The sequence below is a fragment of the Hyaena hyaena genome, unplaced genomic scaffold (genome assembly GCF_003009895.1).
Source record: "Hyaena hyaena isolate Hyena2069 unplaced genomic scaffold, ASM300989v1 scaffold_1213, whole genome shotgun sequence".
Lineage (NCBI taxonomy): Eukaryota > Metazoa > Chordata > Mammalia > Carnivora > Hyaenidae > Hyaena > Hyaena hyaena.
Window position 1 is genome coordinate 114,720 of NW_024081847.1, and position 15,920 is coordinate 130,639.

Here is a 15,920-nt window from a genome sequence, read left to right on the forward strand (position 1 = left end):
TTGCATACCTACCAGGAATCTAATATTTCAATTAAAAACTCAACTCCTAGTATCCTTTATGCTAATCTGCCTTGTTTATAGCCTTCTCTATCTCACTGGAGGGCAGCTCTACCCATCTAGTTTTTCAACCCAAAATGTTTGAGTTATTAAAGATTTCTCTTTATTTCTTTTTCATACTCACAATAATTACTCTATAAGATTCTAAATCCTTTGCCTTGAAAATAGTTATCCAGAATCTGACCACTTTTGCTCTCTCCATTTCTACCACACTTGTCCATTGAACATGATTATTGCAAGAACCTTATAACTGGTTTCTCTGATTCCTTGTTGGTGCCTCTACTGACCATTTACAAGACAGCAGCAGGAGTTCTTCTTTTAAAATGTAAATCAAATTATAGAATTCATCTACAAAAAAGCCTGCAATGACTCCCTCTTTTACTGAGAGTAGAAGCCTAAGTCCTTATATGGATAACAAGGGCCTTATAGAGTCCACTCGATTCTAGACACAGTGACATCTTTGCTGATCCTTCAAAACTCCAAGAACATTCTTTGGTTCCTTCATCTTTCCTCTTATATATCCACATATTAATTCTCTTATCTTATTTAAATCATTATTCCAAAGTCACACTTTTAATGCAATCTAACCTTGGTCACCTATTTAAAATTTCAGGCTCCTATATCTTGATGCCTTATAAACTGCTCTTTACTTTTTCTATAGAGCTTATTATATTCTAACATACTGTATGATTTACATTTTTATTATTTGTTTATTGTTTTCATTTTATTGATTGTCTCCCATATATGCAAATGTAATCTGCTTCTAAAATTAGGGGTCTTATATGTTTTTGCATTAATATTTCCAACGATCTGGAACAGTACGGCTGGCATACAGCAGGTGTACAATCAATATCTGTTGGATGAATGAATGCTTCTTGGATGAGGAAGCAGATCAAAGACTGGATAAACAAAGATAACTAGAATTTGCATGAAAGAGTATAAGATGAAGAGTTTCAAAAACCTGAATAGGGACACTCTTAAATCTTTTGCCAAATACTAAACTGTGTCATGTATTAGGTTAGATTCTATCAGGCTAGGGAAACAACAGATACCAAAGAAAGAACAACTACTTGAGAGCCATAAACTAGATTTTACTCAAGCCTGCACATAATGGTCCTGATCAATCAGAGTGGTGAGACCTCCTTGAACATCCTCTATACTCAACAGAGCCTCTGTAAAGGTCATGCCTAGGAGTAGAGCCAAACTAGTCCATAAGGACAGGCTACTCTAGACTTGCCTAAACAGAGCTTGAAAATAAGCCTCAAAAGTGTCAAGCTAATCTATAAATAAATTCACACCCTGGCAGACAAATCTCAACACTCTTTAAAGGAGCACAACATAATACACACACAAAATCCAGACACCAAAAGGAAGACAACAAATATCCAAACACTGGGTATTGTCACATTTACAACTGTAATTTTAAAAAAGTACTATATTTGCAAAGAAGTAGGAAAATGTGACCCATAGCCATCAGAAAAATCAGCTACCTCGAGGCAAATGTGTAAAAGAGAAAAACTGGCACCGGTGTTTTATTCCTGCACATTCGATGGAATCGCGTATCTCAGAGCCTCCCGTTTTGCAGCATATTCCCTAGTCCTGTATAGTGCTCAGAGCCCCATGGTGTTCCGTCTTCGTTCTCTTCCTCAGTCCCAACTGAACTCACTTGATCTGACTTTGTTTATTCTTTTTTAACTTTGTTTTTCTTTCTTGTGGATATCAACATTGCAACTAGCTGGTCTCATAATCCAATGTATTACAATAAAGAAAGACTAGAGCTACAAGATAGGCCACTCTTATCATTGCATGTGCCTTCTCTTTACTACCCATGGTACTGCCGTCTTATTTTAAATTATAAGAGCTTCTTGAATAGGGAAAGAGGTAACTGGGAAAAAAAATCACTTTGAATGCTGGCAACTCATGGAACCACCTATTGATAGGGTATAGGCAGACACCTACTTTGAGTTTCACATCCGAGAGCCAAACCGAGTACATCGTTACTGGGGCACGAGATCAGGGATGGACAGGTGTGATGGCAATGGGATGCAAAATCATCAAGTGTTGGCCAGATTCCCTTGAATTCCTCTGCCTCAGACTAGGGTTGTGGTACTTGACACTGACGTGAGGTGCATCTGGAGATCAAGACTGTGGGGCGCTTGGGTGGCTCCGTCGGTTAAGCGTCCGACTTCAGCTCCTTCTTGATCTCATGGTTGGTGCGTTTGAGCCCCGCACCAGGCTCTGTGCTGATGGCGAGCTCAGAGCCTGGAGCCCGCTTCAGATTCTGTCTCCCTCTCTCTCTGACCCTCCTCTGCTCATGCTCTCTTTCTCTCTCTCTCTCTTTCTCAGAAATAAATAAAACATTAAAAAAAATTTTTTAAATGACTCATATGGGGTGTTGAAGAATATATCAGTGACCCCCCATGGGGAATAGAGTGGGTAAAAGATTTAAGGAGTTAAAGGCTAATAGGAAACCATCACTATTGCTGCACAAAAAAGAATAGAAAACTCTTCAATGGGCAACGGTTGCTCTGTTTATTTTAAGATCTCATGGATATTTATTCATAGAGACTCAGCCTGTGTAGCTCAACCTTTGACTTATCTTTGTAATGATGATTTTGTTTGGAAATATTGTTTATTCTAACTAGACATTTACTAAAATGCTTAGTTTAATCTAAAATATGTTAATGTATTTCTTTCACAGAATCAGATAACTAACTCCCTAATTTTGTAGAAAAATTACTAATGTTTCTTTATTTTTTTAAATGATTTGAACTCAGCAGGCATCTCACCTCAGAAATAGCAAGGCATTATTTAATTTTAAAAGTGCTTTAGTATGACATTTTAGCCATTTTGAAAAGTGCATAAAAGATAAGGTTACCTGACAGTATGGCTGTTTCACAACATCATTACACTGATAACTACCAGAGCAATTTCATTTGCATGAAACCATTTGATTATGGCATTAGGAATCAAGTGATATTGTGTTTGGAACCATTTGTGTATGCTATTTATTTTAGCATAATACATATTTATTGGTGTTTTATTCACAATATAAGTCACATGTTAATAACAGTTTAACAGGACTTAGAGCATTGCATTTTCACATGTTCAGTAACAAGTTCATGAGCAATTCCACGAGGTACACATATCCATAATGATATATACATAGCAGCATTTCTTCTACAGTTGAGCAGATACTTGTATGATATAATTCCCTTTCTAGGGTTGCTAGATTTAGAAAATTAAAATATGAGACACTAAGTTAAATATGAATTTCAGACAGACAATGAATAAACTTTTAGTCTAACTATGTCTCATGCAATAGTGGGCATATACTTATACTAAAAATTATTTATTATTTATCTAAATTTTAAATTCAATTTGGGTATCCTCTATTTTATCTGGCAACTCTACTCTTTGTGTTAGAAAGATAAACGTATCACTTTTAAAAATATTCAACTACATATATTTCAAACTAGTACAAGCCGTACAGAAATTTCACTTCAGTAACATGACATTTAGAGATGCCTTAAGTCATCAACTCCCCACCCCCAACAAATCCCTTGCCATTTGGGTCTTGGATGTTGCTAAAGAAAGCAGGGTGGTATCTATTTTCCATAAATTAAATCTACTGAACTGTATTGTGCCAAGGAACCTATTTGGTGTAAAAAGATTTAGATCACAATTTAAAACTTCATTAGCCCTAGGGGAAATTTAATTATTTTTTAAATGATTGGCAAGGGTGACCCAACCGATCATGGGGTTGTAGAAAAACACAACCGAGCCCCCGATAGGAAACTCACCATCAGGAATGATGGAATCTAGCCCGGTGCTCTGGCCCCACTGACAAAGACAAGTTACAAGAGGAACATGGGTACAGGTTCTGGGTTGTGTTAACACACTCCCCCACGAGCTGTGTGAATTTTCAGGGTCTTCACTAGCGGTAGCAAGAGATGTATTCAGAACAACTGCTTGCTGGCGCTTCAGCTGGTGCTCAACAACACCAGTTGGCTGCCACTAATAGCCAATTGATGGTGCTAATGGCAATTCAAGACCTCTAAGGGGGACTGACGGGGGACTAGTCTCAACTTTTTACCTTTTATTTCCATGCCCAACGCTGTGTCTCAGTGCTCATCCCCACCCTTTATCTTTATTGAGAGTATGTGGAAGGGACTTATGGATAAAGAACACGACCAAATCAAATCTGCATCACATCTGCATTACGTGGCTAAACTAGCGATGTAGAAGCTGATGCTGATCCAAAACTACTGCCAATGAATGAACAGCCCTACATGTCAGGAGCTGTCAACACCATCTACCTCTGTGTGGGGTTTGTGGATGATTTGTATGCCTCTTGCCAATAGAGTTCATAAACTAAAGATTAATGAGAGGAAGAGGCAACCCATTAGGGACAAAGCATTAGCAAAGCAGGAAGGTCTTTTGCTGCTCGGAGCTGGAATAACCAGGAGAATTCGTCATTGTTTCAGCTGACTTTGGGGTCTGGCCAAGCCAGAGGCACCGACTGCAAGCGCGTTTGGCTTCGTCTCCTCCTTTGCCGCCCTCAGTGTCCCAGTGACCCTGCCCCCGCCGCACAAGTTGTTGACAGACTGAAAACCAGTGCTCGTTCTTCTTCTTCCTCCTCCTTTGCTATTTTAGAGAAATTTGAATAATAACCTATTCCCCTCATTTATTATTCTTGATGAATAGTAAATTATTCTAATAGCATTGACTGTTCTATTCATTTATTATTTGAGGATGATTAGAAGTGAATAGCTATTATAAAGCCTCACCAGTTCCAAAAATTAGACCTTAGAATTTTGTGTTTCCCTTTCTTTTTGGCTCTAAGCAATTTTCTCTATTGCTTCCTCTAATTCTGTCTCACACACACACACACACACACACACACACACACACCTTTTTATTTTTTTCTTAGTCATGGCCTGTTTTGACTCCAAAATTAGGATACCCCGTACTTAAAAGTTTATCTGAAGAGGTGATGAATGAGCCTCTGGAATGTGATCTCCCTCAGACATAAAGGGTTTTACAGATATGTTTAGGATAAGGTTTTATATCTTTATCATAACTGTTATTTAAGGGTATGGAATACTGAGTAAGACATGGCTTATAGGTGACAACAGAAGTTTATGCCAGGATAAATCGCATTGATATTTATAAAATATACTGTGGGTTTCTAACCAGAAGGTAAAAGAAGATGTAGAGTAAAAACAAATTATTTTTGATAGTAAGATTTGTTATATAACTTCTAATATGGGTATTTGAGGTCTTAACCTGCTTCCTCTGCCTTATCACCCTCACCACTCTAAGCATTGTTCACTCAAATCTAAGTGGATCCTTACTTTCCCCAAATATTATGTCAGCTTTACCATAATCTAAATTGTTTGCTTTTCTTGGCCTGTAATATTTTTTCAGTTTCTCCACATCATATCCCTGCCTTTGAAAATAAAATTCTGCTATGAAGATTCATTTTAAATCCCTCTTGAATCCCCTTATCTCAAAATGTTTTATTCCTTCAGGATGCCTGGGTGGCTCAGTAGGTTAAGCATTTGACTTCGGCTCAGGTCATGATCTCATGTGGGTTTTTTTTTTTTTAAATTATTTATTTTTTTACACTCATGTGGGTTTTAGTACCATGTCGGGCTATGTGCTGACAGCTCAGAGCCTGGAGCCTGCTTCAGACTCTGTGTCTCCCTCTCTCTCTGCCCCTCCCCCACTCATGTTCTCTCTCTCTCTCTCTCTCTCTCTCTCAAAAATAAATCCCTTCTATACTCCTGACTCCTTCCTCTGAAGGATTCCATTCACAATTGCTCACTGTCATGTATAAGGATAGATTCAGCTTTTATTGGGCTTCATGATTATATAATTTGGGAGATCACCTCCAAAAACTATGAAATTACGAATATAAATATAGTTATAAAAGGGAATATATTGGGGAGATATCAGTGTAAATGGTTAAGTAAGGAACTCCAAAAGTCCCCCTTTTCATAAGAGTAACAAAAACAAAAAATCTGGAAAAATGATAAAATTAACTTTTTCAGACTTTAGAAACTAATCAAGAGCTTGTAGAAATACAGAGAGCACTTATTCGAGAACATGGCTAATTTTTGGTAAGAACAATGAACTTTTTGTCGTGTTAATTTACACCAGGCTCATTCCCTGCTCCTTAAATCAGTGGTAGACTTGAAAATGACAGCCTGCATTCTCAGTACCGGTATGAGAGGGAGAAGAATACACCTTATTTGTGAAGAATTTTTATTTTTTTTACCAAAAAAAGTCTGGCTCAAAAGGCTTGTTTTTAACTTACCTAACTCACAACATGCCTCATCTTAAAGCTGCCATTGCTGGCAGGTAGTGATAAGAGGTTAAGGATGGTGCATTTATTGAAAATATTTGCCTGTAAATATACAAACTTTTATATTTTCATTGCTATTGTCAGAGGCAAGAGATAACTTTTGGAGCAAACAGTAAAATAACAGCAAAGCTTAGAAGGAAAGGCTAAGGAATGAGATGCTTTTGGAAATAACAACTTTGAAAAACTCCTAAATATTCTTAAAAATCATAAAGACCACACACATGCCCAGGACTGTATGCATGTTCATGAAATATCTGACATTCTCAACTCTTACCTCTGGCTAACTTTGAAACTACGTGCAAGAAGAAAGTGAAGGTTAAGGCAGAGTTGTCAGCTGTCCAGAGAAGTGTTGAATGTATACCCCCAATTAATACAGACCCCGTCTGCAAATACTCGGACAGTTTTTTGGTTCAGAGCATTTAGAAAAATCTCTGTCTGATCATTAGCTGACCACTAACCAAATGGAACAGGGCCCACTGGCCTCATAGGACAAAGAATACAGACTTTACAAAATTAGTCCAGAAAAAATAATGAAACAATAAAAAGAATAACTGCAACAGATAGAAACAACAAATCTTGGGGAGGGAGTAGACTCAAATTGCCAAATTATTCACATTATACTATTTAAATGTCCAGTTTCATCAGAAAATTATGAAGCGTAAAAAGAAACAAGAGCGTATGACATAGAGACATGATAAAAAGCAACCAATAGAAATTTTCCCTTAGGAAATACAGGTATTAGATTCATTAGGCAGAAACCTTAAATCACCTATTATGAGTATCTTTAAAGAGCTAAAGGAAATATATCTAAATGATTAAAAGAAAGGATGAGAATGATATCTCATCAAATAGAGAATATCAATAATGAGATAGAAATTATTAAAAGGACCAAATAGAAATTCTGGAGTTGACAAATCCAATAACTGAAATGAGAAATTCACTGTGGCTCAACAACAGATTTGAACAGAAGAAACAATCAGCTAGCTCAAACCGACACCAGCTGAGATTTGTTTGGGAAATCGTGAAAGCTGTGTGAGAAAAGTGGACTCATCACATGCAAGGAAACTCCAAAATGATTAACAGATGATTTCTCACCGGAAACCATGGAAGCCAAAAGCCAATGGATGGCATATTCAAAGTGTTGAAAAGGAAAAATAAATATACACCTGTCAGCCAAGAGTTCTATATCTGGCAAAATTATCCTTCAAAAATGGAAGTGAAAATAAAACTTACCCAGATGACCAAACTAGCAAATATGCCCTACAAAAAAATGCCGAAGGAAGGCCCTCAGGCTAACATGACAGGATTCTAGTCAAAAACAGGACTCTGCGTGAAGGAATAAAAAACACCAGTCAAGGTAACTTTATAGATGAATCTAAAATATAGTATTAATGGATTTTTCTTTGCTTCTTTGTAACTTCTCTTTTTTCCTCTCTGACTTAAAAGACAAATGCATAAAGCAGAAATTATAAATCTACGTTGATGGGCAGTCAGTGTACACAGATGTAATTTGTAATCTTAATAGCACAAAGAGGGGAGAGAATGAGCTATAATATACAGCCAATGTTTTGTATATTATTGAAATTAACTTTGTATTAATCTGAACTCAATTTTTATAAATTAAAATGTCAATTATAGTTCTCAGAGTAGCCACAACCACTAAGAAATAATTTTGAAATGTAAAATAAAAGAAATAATGAAGGTATAAAAATGGCACATAAAAATATTTAACACAAATGGAGGCAGCAATGGAAAAATTGAAAACCGAAACGTTTAGAAAACAAATAGCTACATGTCAGACTTAAGACCTTCCTTCTCAATAATATTTCATATTTAAATGTAAATGTATTAAATATTAATTAAATAGAATATATATTATATTAAATATAAATGTATTAATCTTTCCAATGAAAAGGCAGAGATTGGCAGAATGAATTTTTTAAATGTTTTAACTATATGCTTCCAATATGAACCACACTTTAGATTAAAATAGTTTGAAAGTAAAAGTATGAAAACAGATATTCAACACAAACCGTAATGAAGAGAAAGCTAGAGTGGCAGTACAAATATTAGACAAAAGAGACTTTTAAGAGAAAAATTATCAGGATATACAAAAAAGACATTTTGTGATATAAAAGGATCAATCAATAAAATACAAAATTATAAATATGTGTGAATCTAACAACAGAGACTCAAAATACATGAAGCAAAAGCTGTTAGAATTGTTTTCTTTCTCTAACGGCTTCCAGAATTATATTTAGAGAATTCAAGGCACTACTTTCAATAACACATAGAACAAAACAGAAGATAAGTAGTAAAATAGAAACATCACTAAGCATTACTCTAAACCAAGTAGACCTAAAAGGCTTCAATGGAACACTATACCCAACAACAGTAGAATACACGATTTTTGTATAGATTTTTTTGAATGCTTGTGGAATATTTTCCAGAATAGACAGTGTGTTAGGCATAAAACAGGTCATAATAAACTTATAAGTATCAAAAATCATACAAATTATGTTCTCAGATCACAATGGGATGAAATTAGAAACAAATAGAAAAATTAGTTTGGAAATTAGAAAGTTATTTGAGATGAAGAAATATAAAACTACAATATACCAAAACTTAGGGATGCAGTGAAAGCAGTGCAGAAAGAGAACTTGATAGCTGTAAACACCAAAATTAAAAAGGAAGAAAGATCTCAAATCAATAACCTTGCTGTCTACCCTAAAAAACTGTGATAAAGGAAAATAACCCAAAGCCAGAAAAAGAGAGAAAATAATAAAGATTAGAGCAGAAAGAAATAAAATAGAGAATAAAAAATGAAAGAGAAAATTAATCAAATTAAAATGTGGTCTCTTAAAAACAACTAAATTGATAAATCTTTAATTAGAAGGAAGAATGAAAAAGAGAAGACTAAAATTACTAAAGTTAGGAATAAAAGCAGAATATCACAATTGACGTTACAGAATTAAAAAAAGATGATTAAAGATGCTATGAACTATTGTAAGCCAACAAATTAGATAACCTAAAAATTCCTAGCAAGACACAGTCTACCAAAACTGAGTCCAGAATAAATAGAAAATAAAATAGACATAACAAGCTAAGAGCCTTAATTAGTCAGGATTTTTTAAAATTTCAACAAAGAAAACTTCACAACCAGATGGTGTCACTGATAAAATTTACCAAATGTTTAGAGAATTTACACCAATTTCTGTCCAACTGTTCCAAAAATTAAAAGAATACAAAAGAGTTCCTAATTCACTTTATGAAGTCAGTATTGCCTTGGCATTAAAGCCACACAAAGACATTACTAGAAAAGTAAACTATAGTTTATGAATATTGGTACAAAAATCCTCAACAAAGTATTAGCAACCCAAATTCAGCAGTACATTAGAAGCATTATACACCACAACCAAATGAGATTTATCCCAGGAATGTAAAGTTGGTTCAAAATACAAAAGTCAACCCATGTAATATACCATATTGATAGACTAAAAGGAAAAAAATCTACAAGATCATCTCAAATGCTGTAGAAAATAGACTTGACAAAATCAGACACTCTTTTTTTTTTTTCTAAAAACATGCAATCAAATAGGAATAGAAGGGAACTTCCTTGACGTGAAAAAGTGCACCACAACTAACATCATTCTTAATCATGAAGGAATGAAAGTGCCCGCATTAAGAACAGGAAAAAGATTAGGATATCTACTCTTGCCGCTTCTGTTCAACACTGGACCAGCAGTTTTTGACAGAAAAATCAGGTAACAAAATGAAATAAAAAAGTATCCAGATTGGAAAGGAAAAGTAAAATAATCTCTATTTGCAGCTGACATGATGATATTTAGAAAAACCTAAAGCGCGTGCATACACGCGCGCACACACATACACACTTATTAAAGCTAATAAAATGAGTTCAGAAAAGTTGAAATACATAAATTAATATTGAAAAATCAGTTGTATTTCTATGCATTTGCAATGAACAACACAAAAAAATGAAATTTAAGAAAACAATTCTATTTGCAATAGCATCAAAAAGAATAAAATACTTATTTTACTTTATTCCAAAGGAAGTGCAAGTCTCATACAATGAAAACCATAAAACATTGTTGAAAAAAATTAAAGAAGACCTAAATAAATCTAAAGCCATCTTCTGTTCATGGATCGGAACATTTAATATTGTTAGGATGAGAGTACTCCCTCAAATTAATGTACAGATTTAACATAATGTCTGTCAAAATGCCAGCTGACTTTTGATGGGAATTGAGAAACTTATATTAAAATTATAATTATATTAAATTGAGAAACTTATATTAAAATTAGGATGGAGATGGAACGGACACATATTAAGCCAAAAAATATTGAAAAAAACTCACAAACTTAGAAAAGCTATACTATTATAGTACTACAGTAGTCAGTACAGTACAATATATATTTAGTAGCCAAAATAATCTTGTAAAAAAGAACAAAGTTGGAAGACTCACTCTTTCCAGTTTCAAAACTTACTACAAAGCTACAATGATCAAAACAGTGTGATACTGACATAAAAATGTACATATAGATCAGTGGAGTATAATTGACAGCCGAAACAATCCCCTACAACTATGGTCAATTGATTTCCAAGATGTAAACCCATTGAATGGGGAAGAATAATATTTTCAACAGATGGTACCGGGAAAACTGGATATCCACATGCAGAAGAATGATTTTGGGCCCCTACCTCTTACTGTATACAAAAATTAACTCCAAAATGTATCATGGACCTATAACTAAGCGAAAACTATAAAACTTTTGAAAGGAACAAAGGTGAATTTGATTAAACCTAATTTTGCCAAAAAAGATATACAAGTGTCCAATAAGCACATGAAAAGATCCTAGATATCAATAGACATTAGAGAAATGCAAATTGAAACAATAAGATACCATTTCATACCCACAAGGATGGCTATCTTTTTTATTTTAATGGAAAATAGCAAGTGTTGGCAAGGACGTGAAGAAATTTGAACCCTCAAACACTTTGGGTGGGACTGTAAAATGTTGCAGGCACTGTGGAAAACAGTTTTACTGTTTCTTAAAAAGTTTGACATAGTGTTACCATATGACTAACTGGATCCTAGGTATATACTCAGGAAAAGTGAAAACATGTATTCACACAAAAACTTATACACTAGTTCATAACACTATTATTCATAATAGCCAAAACATGGTGAAACTCAAATGTCTTATCAGTTGGTGAATGAATAAGCAACATGTACTATAGCCATACTGTTATTTACCATAAAAAGGAATAAAGTATTGATACATGCCATAGTATGTATGAACCTTAAAACATTATGCTAAAGAAAAGAAGTCAGACACAAAAGACGACATATTATATGAATCTAATTATAGGAAATACCTAGAAAAGGCAAATGCCTACTGACGCAAAGTAGATTAGTGGTTTCCAGGGAACCAAGGAGGAAGAATTCAGAGGTAGAGGGTTTCTTTTTGGAGTGAAGAGAAGGTTCCAGAATTAGATAGTGGAGATGGTTTCACAGCATTGTGAATATTCTAAACACCACTCAATCCTACACTTTAAAATGACTAAAATAGCCAACTTTATGGTGTATGAATCTTATCTAAAACTTAAATAGATGAATTAACAATAATTAAGCTTTTTAGAATTAGAGAATTAATGAAAAATAATAAATTTAAATAATTTATAATCATATTTTAAGTTACCAGATATTATAAGCTTCATGAAAATAATTAAATGTTTATTTTATTAAAATATGCTGTTTTATCATATTATAACTGTGTATGTTATATCATTTACACATGAAACTATGTAATATTTACATTAATATGTCATATACTTACTGTGTTAGACCTCGAAAACATTCTTCCTTTATTTTTAGATGCATACTCTTTGATTAACTCTTCATACAAGAGGAGTTTGATATTTTTTTCACACATAGAACAGAAATAAGTCAGTCTTTCTAGTATGATTGATCAACTGTGTTTTCTTATTGATATTTGAGGTGAATCAAACAGGCCACGTCACACAACATACCACTTACAGTACTGATTCAGGTTTTTGCCCTATGAAACAGAATTTCTGTTAAGTTATACTTCATATGATTCCCCCCATTAAAAAGGACAGAATGTATGGCATGTTTATACTTGTAATCACCGAATTTTGAGCATATTCCTATTAGGAGAAAAAAAATTTCTAGTTTTGACTAGGCAATAGTGAAAAGCAAATACTTCCCTTACAATTTTACATGTCTGGTGTTTGTGAGTGTTTCTCACAGACTATCTCCTTGCTCCGTGTATTTCAGGTTTTATTCCCCCGTCAGGAGCCACATTTGTGCTGTGCTAGCACACCTGTGTCGTCATGGGCCTGCACGTTCACACCACACCACCACATGGTTTGGCACAGGAATGTATGTCCTGGGAAGTTCTTCCTATAGTGAGACAGGCAGGAATAATTTAAACTTTATTTTGTCTATTTTTTATGTTAATTTCTTTTTGAGAGAGAGAGGGAGACAGCATGAGCGGGGTCGGGGCAGAGAGAGAGGGAGACACAGAATCTGAAGCAGCTCCAGGCTCTGAGCTGGCAGCACGGAGCCCAAGGTGGGGCTCGAACCCACAGATAGGAGATCATGACCTCAGCCAAAGTCAGACACTTAACCGGCTGCGCCACCCAGACGCCCCTTTCAATATAAATAAATAAATAAATAAATAAATAATAAATAAAACGTAAACATATTCCTCTAAATCCAACTTAAAAGCATTTCTAATTCCACCCCTCTTTAGCTCTGTCCCTCAAATTTCTGCGGTCTCCTGGCTACAAAGCAGAAGGGGAAGTTCTGGAGGAGAAACCACAGTGAAAGAGACCGCGGTTTTAACAGACTGGATTAACAGAGCTTTGCTTCGGCAGAGTTTCCAAAAACGTATCAAATGACCTCAGAACAAACTGCTGGGGCCCTTCAGAGCCCAGAAAAGGGTCTGCAGAAGAGAAAGGCCCTGACACTTACCGGACACTAGCTTATCGCTAAATCTGTCTCTGGCTTGTTTCATTTTCTCTATTGTAGGCTGCTGTACACACAAGTAACAAATCCTGCCTGCCTGTTATTTGGCTGATATGATATCTAAGTGAATGTCTTCTTTTTTCCAGCAGGCTTATATGCTTTCTTTTGGGAGATGCCCATTCCATTTAATGGAATATTAATTGGTGTTCAGATTCTAGCTCAGTTATTTACTACCTCTGTGAGGTTGACCCAAGTTACTTTAACCTACCTGAGTCTTATTTCCTCAACTGTAAAACAAGAACTGCTTTGTCTGTACCATATACTATACCATTGCTATGAAGAGCACAGGAAATAAATTATGTTAAGTACCAAGCATAATGCCTTGATCATAGCAGGTGCTCAGCAAATGGCAGCCACTGTTGTTCTCATCCTTATGGTTACTTTTTATTTGTCAGAGGCTCTTAATTGATTTACTCAAAAACTGAAATTTTGAGCTCTAAAAGTAGAATATATCAAATGATTCATCTTTGTGTCCTCTATACTTAATAGTATAGTAGGTACATAGTAAATATTATGGAATTAAATTGAAAGATTTTGGACGAAACCTTCAAATGACCAGGTACAAACTTTGGACAAGAGCAGTGTCACACTTTCAACCACCAATTGCTGCACAGAAGACCTTCCCTCTCAGTGGGCGAGTCCCTGGAGTGAATTAATATGCAATGGGCACTACCTATTCCTCATTACTGATCCCTTCCTGGCTGCACTGCCTTGGACAATTGACTATGCATCCCTTTCCCACCGTCTTTTCGTCTGTAAGATGGGGATTATAAGTTTCTATGTAATAGTTGCTGTGAAGATAAAAATGAACCAATACACACAAAGTTCTTAGAAAACTGCTCGATACAGAAAATGTTTAATAAATGTTAACTATTATTAGTAGTCACAAATATATGCTAGGCTCTGCTAGAATTTGGGTTTTCAGGGCTGAGTAAAATGCTACCAAGCACCATTTTCTGTTGGGCTTTTGTGGGGCAGTCTTTCTCATTGGGTTTTTCCTATTTGTCATTTTGCAACCTTTGTTTACTATTTTTCTCCTCCAGCCTCCACATAGAACACATGAGGTTTCTGGCTGGTTCTCTTGTTTTAATGACAGCTGTTAAGGGTATTTACTTGCTTTTGAAATTCTTCACTCTCAACACCTGAATAAACTTTAGATTTGGTAAGATAAGCTGGATGGGATTCCATCCAAGGAATTTAATGAGAGGACTTAAGAAAAGCTAACAGACCACTTCAGATTAATGCTTACCATATGTAAGTGTGCGTCTTTCCTCTAGTGACTGGAAATAAAAACACGATTAAGAAGAAAACTTGAGGGGCACCTGGGTGGCTGAGTCGGGTAAGCTTCTGACTTCAGCTCCGGTAATGATCTCACAGCTCATGGATTCGAGCCCCGCGTCGGGCTCTGTGCTGACAGCTCAGAGCCTGGATCCCGCTTTGGATTCTGTGTCTCCCTCTCTTTCTGCCTCTCCCCACTCTCTCTCTCTCAAAAATAAATAGAAACATTAAAGTTTTTTAAAAAAGAAGAAAACTTGAGTATCTGTGCAGAAGATGTCTGGAATGTGGGTTCAATTTTAATCAACATTTTTGTATTTTATTATCATTTTAATGAACACATAGTTCTCAAGAAAGAGTAGGGCATCACATTAGTTTACAAAGTGAGTATTTTCATATTCTGCAGCACCAGGTTCTATTTCTAAGCACAGTAAGTCTTGCCCCTTGGAGGTTTTTTTCCTTGTGACTTGAGATGATCATTGATCTACATAATTTTCAAAGCTCATTTCATTTAATCCACTTTTGATTTTAGGATCTCCATTAACTCCTAGTTCTTTTTAGTTTTTGTATTTGTTTCCACTGAACTTCAGTGGAAACAGTTAAAACCAAGCCTGTCCACACCTCTCATTCTTATAATTATTTCATTGGCACATTTTATTCATCTCTTTATGCGTTTAGTTAAGCACCGAAATCACATTGTGTCAGAGCGTGTAGTCTTCGCCACGTCTAGTGAGACATCAGCTGAAAAGATGCCAATCCTCTGACAAGCGCAGTGATCCCTAAGCCAGGGTGATCGAAGTCATGCACAGATCTGGTGCTCCAACGTAGTCATGCCCCCAAATTCATTTATTGGCTTACCATGGGGAAATCTCTAGGCTTTCTGAGCTGGGGCATCATTTATTAGAAAGATAAATGAGAGTGATTAAGCTTCAAGGCCATAAGTGTTGAAACGTTTTGGAATTAGTGAGCTATTAAAATGACGAAGTGCCTGGCTCTGCCTAGGTAAGCCATGGTTTCTCTCTCCTGTTCCACTTCTTGGAATGACCTCGTGGGCTCTTCTCGCAGTATATGTTATTTCTGTGAAGCCAAATATAATCCTGCAGGATGCAGAATGGATGGGTGGCGAGTTTGTTTCTAAAGGTCAT